Here is a 12,666-nt window from a genome sequence, read left to right as displayed (position 1 = left end):
AGAAAATCTTTTCTACGTGGACATGCATGATTTTGTGGTATTGGGTTTCCTGGCCTCCTACAGAACCCAGAGCACCACTGGCCAGGAGACAGAGAAGTGGTAATAAATGCTGTCTGGGCCAAAGGAGAGTTACAAGCAAGATCTTGGAAGAGTCCCACCTGATTTTGTGCAGAACTCCTGGCAACAGTTCTGGACCTTTAGAGGGCCACAAGAAGTCTCCCACCCCAAGTCTGAGATGGCTTTAAACAATTCCTAAGAAGGAAGTGAAGCCTGAAAGGGAAGTACTGGATTGAGAGAGAGTTGTTGAATCTTCCACTGAAGTTCAAATTTGAGACAAGGAAGTATGAAACATTCCTTCCTAAGTAAAAAACAAGGTATACATTTTCCAAGTCACAGGACCTGGTACTCCCAAACAGAATAGAGGAAGCTGTTTGTTCAGAGATGAGGCAGAAAGATCTACCTGAGGAGTACCTCACTGATGACTCTGTCCAGAAACACATCTCCATGAAACATCCATTCGTGAGCCTGTGTTCTGGACCTGTTCAAGGACTCTGCCATCAGACAGTGCTCTGAAGGAATGTAAACCACCTGAAGATTCACTTGATTCCTGACAGCAAGATTCCATGCCTGAACAGCTAAACTGTAAAGGCAATCTGACTTATTACCTCCCCCTTCTTGTTGATGTACCACATCACAGTGGTATTACCTGTGAAGACTTTGCGGGGACTGGGGTGGAAAAGGGAATGAAAAGCTTCCACAGCCAGAAGCAGAGCTTTCACCTCTTTTATGCTGACATGACCTGACCTGTGATGAGAAGGCCAGAGTCCATGGAGCTTTTGAGGGTCACAAGCAGTTCCCAACCCTGTCTGTGGTTGTTTTGAATAGTTCCTGAGAAGGAATTTAAGACTGAAAGGTGAGTACTAGATTGGGAGAGTTGTTGAATGCACTACAGAAGTTCAAATTTGAGACAAGTAAGTAAGGGAACAGAGAACTTCAGAGGGTAGCAATGTTGAAGCCACACTGATCTGAGGTACCACTTTAGCATCCTCATATGGGGCCTGGTGAGAGGAAGCATGGGAATAGTGAACACCATAAACCCAGAACTTAAAATGAGAGGAAGAAACAAAGAAATGTAAACATTTCCTGAACAGAAGGTGAATGTGGATGTGAAGGCATGCACCCCTAAGGGCTGGAGAAACTAAGAAGGCCAGGGGAAGAAGAAGTGGAATCAAGGTCTGGAGAGACAGCATGCAGAAAGAAGGGACCTTGACAAAGGTCTTGAGCAGAGAAAGATCCAGAATTATTTTCCAAGTAATCTCCTTCCAAGGAACAAAAGACATCCTGGAGTAAAAGCTCTTTCCCACCTGGGAGGGTGGAAAATGCTGAATGGTGCCCTGATCCAAAAGAGACTGCAAAATCTCTGAGAAATGAGGACCAGAAGAGGTTGTGGAATGCTTGAAAAAGGGGGAAGGGATTTCAAAATGATGAAATAGCCCTGACAATTGAGAGAAAGACCCTAGGAGTCCGAAGTGATCTGATGCCAATTTGGAATGGACAGAGAAAGGCAGATAGACAGGGGGACCTGGTCGAGTGGAAAAGGAGGCCAAATGTCAAATGGAGACAGGCTTGTCCTGAAAAGACGGCTTCTGAGATAAAAGAGCCTGAGTAGATTTAGAGGGGGAATAAACCTAGACACCTTCTTATCCTTGGGAGGTAAGAGGGTCTGCCTACCAACAAAGGCGGACATAGAAGGTTAATTCCTCTTAAATTTGAGGTTAGGGCAGATAAAGTCTGAATTCTTGCAGGGCCTTACCGTTATCCTACAGGGACTTAAATATGTCAGCTGCAGCTGTCCCCAAAATATTTTTGTTATCCAGAAAGGCATCCACAAGAATGGCTTTAATATCATCAGATAAAGCCTGTATATGTAGCCACGAATAATGAATCATCACAGAACCAAAAGGAGCAGCCCTGAAAGAGGCATCATTTGATTATAGCTGCATTTTATGGAGTGATGGTTGACCTGGGAAGTGGACCCAAGCAGGAAAAGAACTGATGCCTTCCACTCAGAATCAGGTAGGTCACAGACTACCAAGGTTAACTGAGAAAGAAGAGCCAAAACATATCTGGTCATGTGGGTTTTGTAATTAATAGCCCTAAAAGACAAGGTGGCACCAGTATATACTTTACCTAACCTTTCCATGGCTCAAATGTCGTTATATGAAAAAAGGAGTTTAGTAAAAGGTAAAAGTTTAGAAGGTTTATCAGATGAAACTGAAACCACTGAAGGATCAACAGAATGGCACCTATACAAAAATGTGCAATCCTCAAACACCTTGTAGAACCTGTCAGGTATCTCAGGATCAGGGAGCTGAGAATCAGCAGCCACAGAGGCAGCAGAAAAGTTGTCCAAACAGTGCTGTCCAAACAAGAGGAACAGCTGATAGCTTAGGAAATTCCATTTGTAAAAGCTCATAATACCTTTTTTGGATATCAGAGAAATGGGAGCAATCCCATTTGAAGTACCCCATCATACCAACAATAGAATCCTCAAAGGACAATTCTTCCAAGGAAGAGTCTGTACTCAAAGAATCCTCTTCCTCTGAACCATAGCCTAGAAAGGAAAGAATTTGAGAGAAGTAAATTAGGGATTACTCCCTAAATTCCAAACCATCATCTGAGGAATCCAATTCCCTAGGCCTCTTGACAAAAGTAGAAGACCATGGATAAGCAGGGACTGACAGCCCTTGAGAAGCCTTCAAGGTGATCAAAGCTTTTTATTCAGAACCCGAGGAAAATCCTGCCAATCACATTGGGGATCTTTGACAACATGGGTAATATGTTTGGCTTTTTATTTGCTTTTTCTTAAGTGGGAAGTCTGCCATAGGACTATTGGTGGCTCAGACCATTGGCAGGATTCTATAATCATAGCAGAAATCCATTCCCTCACTAAAATCTGAGGAACCCCCCTTGGTATCTCAGAAATAATCAGCTTAGGTTCCTCCTCAATGTCTGAAACAGATGCTGAAAAAGCCAGAGATGGTGTGGAAGAATTCAGATCCATGCCAGACTCCAACAAGATCTGAGGCAAGCACCAGATAGTCTTCAGGGCTATTACTAGCTTCTAGTGAGATGCCTGGGGAGGCTGAAAAGCAACAGAACCATACCTGTTCTGTTTAGATTTCTTTTTAGCAGAGACCCTCAGGATGAGAGAATTCTCCCATAGGACTCTGAGCCAACAGCTTAAGTTGTTGCCTCTCAAGGTATATGGATAAGAAACATAAGCAACTACATAAGGTCTTAGGCACAAATGCTTGGGAGATTTAGCCCTGTTCATAGTCTTGGGAAGCACCTAAGCAAAAGAGACACTGGTATACCTCTCAACTGTCCAGATTTTCATAGACTATCCAGATTTTTGCCTCATATTTTTGGTCTGTTCATTTTTCCTGGCAAATTACTGAGGACTGAAGGCAGTAAAATAATGATATACATTTGGGTTTCAGACTTCATATTGTTCTGAAAATGCATGCTAACACAAATCCTGTTATTCTAACAACTTTTGTAAGAGCAACATTTAAAATCTGTCCTTATGTTTGGGCCTTTGTCTCCTTATTGTTTTAGGCTTTGTCCAGATTTCTTGAACTAAGAGGTTGAGAGGTATGGACACTGGTCATGACGGTCTTTATGGAAGAACATCAAAATAGACATTAATTTCTGATGTAGTTTTCTCTAAGAATACAGTGCTTCCAGACTTAACGCACGGCTTTCCAAACTCCACAAAATTTATTTAATTTCATGTACTCATATGAAAGCATCACTTTTATCTTTTCATTCACATTAGTATCATATATTATCTTTAGTCTATTGGGTTGTGTGTCAAAGTGAAAATAATGGATCCAGGAAGATATCCTATTACAGTTGGCAGAGATCATTAGTGGAGACAGAAGTTGAGTCTGTCCACTAATCAGCTCAGATGTTGCAAGTACAAGCATCAGGTATGAAAATAACCATCAGGTGTTTTCCTGAAATCCTATAGTGATGACAGAATTCTAAAACAAAATCTGTAGCTGTGCTAGTGTGCAACAATGCCAATTCACTTTTTCATCCATGATGTTCATTATTGCAGGAATCCAACAAGTAGCCCATCCATTTACAGTTTCTCATCTTACAGTTTTAATCATTGCTATCCTCTCAAAGCAGCACATATTCCTACAGGAGTGCATAGTTGAATGTAGGGCTGTGACACCAAGATAAGTAATATGCACTACTTCTGAAAATTTAGAATGGCACAATGGTCTGTGAAAGACAAGTACTCCCTAAAAACTGCATTTCTTTCTAGAGTTTGAAATTGCCTTACCAATGAATGATCCCCATACTTCCCTTGCAAATATTAAAAAAAGACATGACTTAGCAGTTTCTTTCCCTCTGTGGTGTTTCTAAGTTCAGTTAGTTTCTTCAGTGCATATATGTCTGTGTTGAATGACATCTCAAAATATTTTCTATGCAAATCTTTCTCCCTTACTGTTATATCATTTGCCTATCACATTTGAAAATTTCTAGCCAAGGAGAAAACATACAGCAAAATATATGTAGCTCTATTTATTACTTCAGACATGCTGAGGCCAGAATGACACTCAGACTAAAAATTCAGAGCTCTTTTACTGTATTCTGTCATTTACAGATCCATTCTTTCCCACATCAGGGGTATAAATCTATTGAGCCTTTTGTAGTCTGAAGAAGAAAAAGCCTAATAACCACTAACTGCAAATTCATTACTTTGCTGTGCTTTCACAGCGAGGAAATATAATCCACTGGCTGAGTCAGGTAAGGAAGATGGGATCAAGACAGAATCTGAAACTCACAAGATTTCACTCTTAAAAAAGTTTATATTATTGGAGCTATTTCTTTAGATTTCTGCCAGAACTATTTTACACATTGTGCAAAAAAATGTGTAAATCTCAGTGCAAACTAGTCACTGACACTTTTACTGAGATTTACCAGCATTTCTCACTGCATGAACTGTAAGTGAATGGAACTGGGATCTGAGAGAAGAGACTATGGTAAAATTATCTCTCCAGTTGTGCTTCTAGTAAATTCTGCTCAGTCACAGCTAATTTGTGAAGGAACTTGTTAAACTTAAGTGTCACATGTTCAGGTTCAAGCAAAATGGAGGCGGAAAGACTGTAGATGTATGGTTATTACAGCTGGGTAATCATGCTTTATGCACTTCAGGGAACAGCTGCTTTAAGTTGCTAGGCTTTTTTTGTTGCTGTTGTCATTAAGAGTCTTCACAATGTTTTACCAGATGTGGCTAATAGTTTATGTACAAAAAGGAGAAATGTTTTCTTAAAGAGAATATTTTTCTGAAGAAAACAACTGTTTTAACTTATTAATGCTTACTGGCAGTCAGATAATTATAACCCATGGTGGTGGTGCTGCGGTAGCATTGTCGCCTCACAGTTAGACGTTGCCCGTTCGATTCTCAGTTAGAGCATCTTCTGTGTGGCGACATGCGTGAATGGGCGTTCCTTCGTTGAAGGTTGTGCATTAGGCCCGGCAAGCCAGCATGTAAAAATCTACTGCCAATCATTAGCGGACCGGAGTTCCGCTGTGGCGACCCCTAACCGGGAAAAGCTGAAAGACACAACAACAACAACTGGCAGTCAGATAATTACCACTGGCATTCCTAATTGCCAGCAGGCTGGATCTCAAATGCCTAGTGTTGTGAGGCAAAATAATGTCCTATTATGCCTTGTTACTTAAATGAAAAGCACATATTTAAAACTACAAAATCACTGCATGATCCTACTCACAGGAAAATTTTACATTCATGACTAATACACATTTTTACAAAAATACAGTTCTATATAAACTAAACTGTATGCACTAAAATAAACATAAACAAAACTTACCTAATGTAGTCCTGAACATTGCAAAAATCCACATAAAACGTGACAAAACTGATAAATCCAATTTAAAAAGTAGGTCAAAACACTTAGGATGAACTGAATGCTAATTTAAAAATCCTACAAGCCTGGGATGACATGCTCAACAAGCCACATTGCTTCGCTAGGGATGGCTTGCACCTGTTACCCCTGGGCTTTCGGATATTGGCAAAGGCTCTTGCCACTCCCATAGTGCCTTTTTTAGGAAAGGCTCAAAAGTCAAACCCACCTCCATAGACAGCACAAGGAACAAGAAACTAAGGGTAATGCTGCTAAACGCCAGAAGTCTCAACCTCAAGTTGCATGCACTCGAAGCTCTCCTCAGTATGGAGAACATCGATATCTGTGCAGTGACAGAAACCTGGTTCAAGGCTCCAGAGAGCACCCCAGCACTACCAGGTTATACCTCATATCATGCTTTTCGGCCCCAAAACCCGGACCGAACCACAAAAGGAGGGGGAGTTTCCATTTTTATCAAGGATATCCACACCTCCAGGTTAGTGGCATTGCACGGCATCGGAGACCATCCATGTGCAACTGACAGTGGGCAAGATTGCTTTTCAGTTTATAGCATCCTACAGACCACCCTCTCAAAGTCAGGAATCCCACTCGGCTTTCCTGAAAACATTGGAGAACATGAAGATCTCTCTGAACACCATTATATTGGGCGACTTCAACTACCCAAACATAGACTGGGAGCATTACTCAAGCCTCAGCACCTTAGCCCAAAGGTTCCTGGAATTTATATACTCAAATGCTATGGAACAACTAGTCACCACTCCCACAAGAGGGGAAAACATACTAGACCTGATCATTACCAACATGGGGACTCTATGCTCCATACCAGAAGTATATCCCTCATTGGTAAGATCAGACCATAAATTAATTTCACTGGATATCCACATCCCAACCTCACCCCCAGCCCAGAAAACCACAGTGAAAAACTTCTCAAAAGCGAACTTCACACTTCTCAAAACCGAAGTGGAATCCTTCAAGGCCCCAGGGCCACTGGAAACTATGGCCCAAACTGCAGAATCCTATATAAACGCATTCTACGGACATCTCCAGGAATGCATGGATCATGCTATCCCAAACAAAATCAAGACCCAATCATCCAAAGGCAGGCGTCCAGTCTGGTGGACCCCAGCCATAAATAAACTGTACAACAGAAGGAGGAAGCTACTACATGATAGAGCAAAATCCCTAAAAGGGAAGGCATCTCTGATCAGTACTAGCAAAAAATTACGATCCCTCATAAAATCCTCCAAGGCCAACTTCGAGAGAAAAATTGCACAGGACACTAAAGACAATCATAAGGCTTTTTTCAGTTATGTTAGGAACCTGGGATGCAACTCTCAGACTTGTTCTGAGTTGATTCTAAACAACAAAAAATACACTGAACCCACAGACATCGCCAATATCCTGGCAGACAGGTTCAGTGTAAACTTCTCCACCCCCCCCCCCAAAAGAGCAAGTATCTATCCCGGCAGAGTGCAGCCTCCCAAACATCTCTGATGCTCAGGTGAAGGCTGCCCTCTCCAAAGCAAAAAACACTGCTTCCATGAGACCAGATGGCGTCCCAGGTTGTGTCCTACATGAACTCCAAGAAGAACTAATCCCTCAAGTAAAACTGCTGTACAATCTCAGCCTCACTACAGGATATGTGCCCAAAGAATGGCGTACAGCAGCAGTGGTCCCATTCCACAAAGGTGGCGCCTCTGCGAACCCTGGAAACTATCGCCCAATAAGCCTGACTAGCCTAGTCTGCAAGGCTATGGAGAGGATCATCATGGAACTCATAAACAAAGACATTGGGGACCTACAGACACTAGATCCTACTCAATTTGGCTTCGTCAAGGGCAGATCCTGCCTTTTGAACCTGGTCGACTTCTTCGAAACAGTCACCAGGGCCATAGATGAAGGGAAGGTAGTCCACACAGCCTATCTGGACCTTGCAAAGGCATTTGACACAATACCCCACTCGAGCATCATAGATAAGCTATCCAGCCTAAATATAAACCCCTATGTCACAAGATGGGTCACAAACCTGCTCAAAGACAGAACCCACAGAGTCAGAGTTGCTGGAGCCATGTCAGACTCGAAACCGGTCACAAGTGGCGTCCCACAAGGTTCTGTCCTGGGACCTCTCTTGTTCGGTATTTACTTTTCTGAGGTACAGGCCAATGTGGGAGGACTATGGCTCACCAAGTTCGCAGATGACTGCAAACTGGGCGCCATAATCGACTCTCCAGCTGACATAGACATCCTTCAAAAAGGTCTCGCAGAGACGGATAACTGGTGCCAGAGCCATGGTCTAAAGCTAAATGCCAAAAAGTGTATATTCATACCCTTTGGCAAAAACAATGTGCCCACAAATTACCACATAGGTGGTAACCCATTAAGTACAGAGAAAGTAATTAGAGATCTGGGGACCCAAGTTGATAGCAATCTCTCCTTTGACAACCACATTGCCAAAGTGGTTAGAAAGACCTTCTACATAGCCCACCTCATCATGAAAGGATTCACATCTAGATCAAGAGAGGTAATCATGTCCCTTTATTCATCCCTCATCAGGCCCATTATAGAATACAATGCCCCCTTTGGATGTACCTTACCCGACACCTGCAGCAATTAGAAAGACCCCAAAAGTACCTCACCAGGAGGATCAAGGGACTCAAACAGATGCCATATGCTGCTCGGTTAAAAAAACTCCAGCTCTACTCAGTTGCATACCGCCTACTTCGAGGCGATCTATGCCTGACATATAAAGCTATGTCCAACCCAGAATTAATGGACATGCTCCACCTCAGTAAATTTAAATCCCTTAGAGCCATGCACTCGAGGGACTTGAACCTCAGCACAGAAATAAATAGAACATGCTGGAGGGACAGATTCATAACCCAGAGGCTCCCTTCGATCTGGAATAGAATTCCAATTCATGTTAGGCAGAGCACCTCACTGACTCTCTTCAAGAAGAATCTTGATGAGTGGATGGGGGATCGTAGGTTTGTCCCAGGGATTACTTCTGTGTCACTATTAGAGAGAGGCACAGTAAACTAAACTTTAAAAAGGACACAGTATACTCAAATCAAGGGGTGGTGTAAGCCAAACACAATTGGGTTAGGCTTATAAATGCCCCAGGGCAGATAGCCTAGTATGAACCTATGAAACTATAAAAGACATACTAACCACATCAAGAAAGAACTGCCCACCCATACTAAAATTCACATCAAGAAACACAAATGAATACTTTGCAGAAAAACATCAATTATGCACTAAATATGAATAATACAAGTAAAATAAATCCACCAATCCTTCCCTAGGTTTATACATCTGATGTCACAGCTGGACAAAATACAGTACATTAATAAATAAATCAAACAATAACTGCATAAATAAAATCTGAAACAGAAGTTACACATGCCTTAGAAATGGAGAATGAAGTTAAACAGCATGTCCCACATATTACAGTCATTTTCATCTAAATGTGAAAGTTATATCCAAATGATCCTAATCCCATTTAATACCCAGACCCAATGCACTTCAACTTAACAGTTATAAACAAATAAGTAAATAAATAAGCAAGATCTCACACAAATCAATACAACTAGAACTGTACATGAAGAAAGAAATACTGTTATTAGCTCCCGCTCACATCTGCACTCTTCCTCAGTGAGTTAGCAACACAGACTGAAAACAAATCATTAAAAAATCCTTAACTGAAGTTTAAGTTTTTTTCCAATACTTATTTCCTAAGCACTTTACAACTTAAACACAAGGATAAAATAATGAAAGGTACGGGAAATACAGCGAAATAACATAGTTTATTATCAAAGCATAATGCTTACTGCAATAATATAAATGTGTATAGCAAAGCAGAAAACAAAGTGGTAACCAATACAGCTTTATCAGTCTCGTACTGTGGCTATTAACAAAGGAAGACAGTCTGTCCATGTTGTCAGAAATATTCAAAGCTGTCCGGGACGACAGAATTATCAAATAAGGCTTATAATGATTTATAAGACAGAATGTTAGCTAGAAGGCCACTAAACCTTGGGCCAACAAAATTATTCTTATAGTCCAATAAATACAAAAGGTCAAGAGTCCAAATAGCACAAATCCTGAATTTGGAACACCTTGTTATAGGAACACATTTAACTCAGACAAAGATTACAAGCTGTCTTTATATTATCAACAACCTAACTGTAATACAGCAGAACTGGAAACACTGTCATCCTTCTGTTAAAAAGATTAGACAAAAAAAAGACCTCATGGGTCTTTGCAATCCCAAGCAAAGAACATAGTTAATACCTGTAAAATCCAGACTTTTCAAAGGTCAAAGTTTTGAAAGGTTAAAACATACCTTTTATCTCTATATAAAATTGACAAAACACATAAGAGCAATCATACTTTCAAAAAATAAGTTACATGTGCAGCTGTAGGTGCTGTTAATACATGGTGTATTGATGTATAAAACTACTACTTCAACTATCAAATCTTCATGGGTATGCAAAGGAATAAGCATTACATTTAAATACCAGTATGTATTCATTAATCACAAAATGAAATCGTTAAAGACAACACAAACTCCTCCATCTTACAATTATAAATAAAATATAATATTCATTTAGTTATAATTACATTAAACTTGACTAATATAAATCTACATTTAGACCATTTGAACTAATGTATTATACTTTAAAATAAAACTGACTTCTGTTCTTAACAAAATTACGTCCATATTTGTACTACCATCTTGGGCTCCAGCAGACTATACAATACATTCTGGTATAGCGGTTAGTGTTGTCACCTCACAGCAAGAGGTTCTCTAGGTCAATTCTCTGCTGAGGTGCCTTCTGTTAGGGAGTCTGCATGTCTTCCATGCATTCGTGTGGGTTTCTCCAAGGTGTTCCAGTTTCCTCCCAGATTCCCAAGACACATGTCTGGAGCATTTCACCCCGGGACTCTGCTGAAAATGGGGTCTGTCCCAGTCAGCCTTTCCCAGTAAACAGATGTTAAATAAATAAATACAAATTATTCTGTTCCATTGTACTAGCATGACATTCAGAAAACTGTGAAACAGCAGCATTAAAAGGTGAAATGTTTTTAGCTTACTAAGATATTTTGTGAATTCCTACTTTGAACCTCTTCACTGTCTTTCCAAACTATTATTTTGCTGGTATGCAAGTGCAGCCCACTGTATACACTACAGCATAATGCAAAATAACATTCCAGTTTCTGAAAAAGCTATTAATGTCTCTTTTATTTTCTGTCTAAAGAATGTTATATTTTTTACAATGTCCACATTTTCTAACTCTCTTAAAAATTAAAAAGGGAACCCGTGTCAGACTTGTTTGTAGTTTCTATCTGATACAAAATTAATACTACATTATATGGAGAGAAATAACCTTTAGAAGGAAATATGATGGCTTCTTGTATATAAGATGTAAAAATGTTACATTTCTTCAAGACAATGTTTAAAAAATGGTTTAAACACTTCAGAAAATTCAGTATCAGTGAGCACAATGTACGGTATATCAAAACAATCTACTGTAGCATCATAGGAAGTTACTAGGCTATCGGCCCTGAGGCCCTTACAAGCCTAGCCAAGAATTTAACCCATGTCCCAACAAGTCAGCAGCCTATGCCACTATACAGCAGGGACACAGGTGGAGTCTCAAGGGGTGTATTTTCTGTTCCCCATCCAGTTATCCAGGTTGTAGTTAAAAAGGTTTAATGAGGTACTCTGCTTTACGTGGAGAGGGAGTCTATTTCACAAAAGGGGAAGTCTCTGGGACACAGATCTGTCCCGCCAACATGTCCTATTGATGTCACAGACCAGGTTGAGGTTGCATGTGCAGGTTACTCGAGTGGAGCTTGACTTGTAAATATGCAGCAGTCCCATCAGGCCAGGTTCTGAGACTGCTTTGCATGCCAGAGGTCACCTCTGCGGAGTCTGTATGCGAATGAGTAGAGGGACAGGGCCTTTAGCCTATCTGTGTAGGATAGATGTTTGAGGCCCTGGACTGTGGTTTCTCCAACTGCTGCATGTGCTTTGAGAGGTACATGCCGAAAGGGGCATTGCACTTAATAATCGGTCTTATAAGGGAAGAATACAGGGATGGGTAATTGGATTTCTTTAATATTTTGTTCATTTCTATCTTTTACATTCTTTGTTCTAATAGTACTTCAACATATTCTTTGGCAGATGGTGCAAAGGGTTAAGGCTACTGGCAGTTATTGTTGTGGTACAGGGTTTGGGAATCCCTCAGGCCTCAGTTGTCTACTGTGTGATCTTGGGCAAATCACTTAACTAGGCATTCCTCACAGGTTGTCCCTGAAACGGGAATGAGTGTCCTGTCTTCTTTACAGAAAATGGACTCTTTGTCCAGTAGGCCTACCTGGTTAAAACATGAGTATTATTATTAGTTTTTCCCTGTCTGGGATAATTACTAATAACCTTATAAATTTATTTGTTGGTAATCAGATTGTCTACTGGTATTTATGTTGGCTCCAAAAAAAAATCACATGCATTAAATATGGCAGATACATGCAAGTTACTGACTAAAACAGTACATAGTGAAGTTTCACTCCTTGTTACGATACTATGTATTTTACAATACTATGTAGTTTTGTCCTTTATGCCAATCATTTTGACATCTAAAATCCTAATTATTTATATACAGTACAAAATTTGCAAATGGCAAGCCCTCAACATTAC

The 12,666-nt window shown here is 40.5% G+C and overlaps 1 protein-coding gene across 2 annotated transcripts in view; it reads right to left on the bottom strand.

Moving 5' to 3' along the window:
• Positions 1 to 12,666, bottom strand: part of EPHX2 (epoxide hydrolase 2) — a 3,146,492-nt gene that overhangs the window by 936,715 nt on the left and 2,197,111 nt on the right. The window lies entirely within an intron of this gene.

This window comes from Protopterus annectens, chromosome 2.part1 (genome assembly GCF_019279795.1).
Source record: "Protopterus annectens isolate FY-2018-M chromosome 2.part1, PAN1.0, whole genome shotgun sequence".
Lineage (NCBI taxonomy): Eukaryota > Metazoa > Chordata > Ceratodontiformes > Protopteridae > Protopterus > Protopterus annectens.
Note: the sequence above shows the minus strand (reverse complement) of the source record. Positions and strands in the feature narration are given on the sequence as shown.